The sequence below is a fragment of the Cryptomeria japonica genome, chromosome 10 (genome assembly GCF_030272615.1).
Source record: "Cryptomeria japonica chromosome 10, Sugi_1.0, whole genome shotgun sequence".
In the NCBI taxonomy this organism is placed as follows: Eukaryota; Viridiplantae; Streptophyta; class Pinopsida; order Cupressales; family Cupressaceae; genus Cryptomeria; species Cryptomeria japonica.
Window position 1 is genome coordinate 793,047,787 of NC_081414.1, and position 1,642 is coordinate 793,049,428.

At 28.4% G+C, this 1,642-nt stretch overlaps 1 pseudogene; it reads left to right on the forward strand.

The window, feature by feature from the left end:
- The first annotated feature begins 408 nt into the window (after nt 1–408).
- LOC131046228 (NAD(P)H-quinone oxidoreductase subunit 2 A, chloroplastic-like) lies at nt 409–1,376 on the forward strand (annotated as a pseudogene).
- The last annotated feature ends 266 nt before the right edge of the window (nt 1,377–1,642 follow it).

The following is a 1,642-nucleotide window of genomic DNA, read 5'->3' on the forward strand; positions in this document are numbered from 1 at the left end:
TACAAAATAATGGATGTTGCCAGAGAGAAAGGTAATGCTATATGCAAGAAGGAGGAGATTCATAAAATGGCAAAATCCAATAAAGATTTTGTGCATTACCATTAATACACTATGTATATAAATAGATCCAAAGATTTGTTGCATTCTGACCAATAAAAGAAAACTTACTTTGTCAAAATTTATCCAAATTTTTTTTATTCGAATGAAAATGATAGGAAAAGAAGAATGAAAAATAAATCATAGATAAATGATAATAGGGAGATTATGAATGAATATTCAATCTTATTCATCAGGTTTATAGAAATGTAAATGAAAGAAAATGTTGCTCGAAGATTCATTGAAGTTACTAAATTATGATCCGGACAAAAGAAAAAATTCATTTTCAATTAATACTTTTAAATAATTTTTATGAAAGAATATAATTTGCTTCTCTTCTATGGAAGTTCCATTTTTTTAGAATGTATCCTAATTTTCAGCCTATTCCTTCTTCTAGTGATCGACTTCATTTCTGATCAGAAAAAGACAACTTGGTTTTATTTCATCTTTTTAACAAGTTTAGTGCTAAGCACAACCTTTTTGCTATTTCAATGGAGATAAGAACCTATAGTTTTTTTGGTAATTTCCAAACAAACAATTTTAATAAAATATTCCAGTTTCTCATTTTATTATGTTCCACTTTATGTATTCCTTTATCCGTGGAATACATTCAATGTATAGAAATGGTTGTAACAGATTTTTTATTATTCATATTAACAACTACTCTAGGAGGAATGCTTTTATGTGTTGCTAATGATTTAACAACTATCTTCGTATCTTTAGAATGTTTAAGTCAATTTTCTTATCTATTATCTGGATATACCAAAAGAGATGTACGGTCTCATGAGGCTATTATGAAATATTTACTTATGGGTGGAACAAGTTCTTCCATTATTTCTTATGGTCTTTCTTGGCTATATGGTCTATCTGGAGTAGAGATTGAACTTCAAGAAATAGCCAATGGTCTTATAAATACACAAATGTATAACTCTCTAGGAATTTGGATTGCACTTCTATCTATAGTGGTAGGAATTGCATTCAAGATTTCTCTAGTTCCTTTTCATCAATTGACCCCTGATGTATATGAAGGAGTGTGGTTCATTTTACAAATTTTGACATTTATAAATCTCTTTCTTAGAGATGTTTCTATTTATAAAAACTGTATAGACATGTGGAAAAAGACCGGTATTCCCACTTGGGCTAAGACATCACTTTTACCAAAAATTCAATTTAATTCAAATAAGGTAAAGCAAAGTAAGAAACTAAATTGTTTGATTGAATCAACAAATAACTTTTACAAGTTATTTATTATGGGTAGTTTTTACAAAGAATTAGATTAACGACGTGTACAATATTTTTATTCTTTACGTAGATGCTACATAGTAAGTTCTCATTCTTCAAAAAATACGAATGTAAAAAAGAAGGCATCCATCCACAAAATGATTACCCTAAGATGAGCATCGCATGACTATTCTTTCATAACTACTAAACTTAAAAAAAAAAGGATTTACCATAATAACCACTGAGTAAGGATTCCTCAGAAAGTTAAGGATTAGCAATTCTTTCTATCAATTGAATAGATTCAATATTATACATACACGAGGAA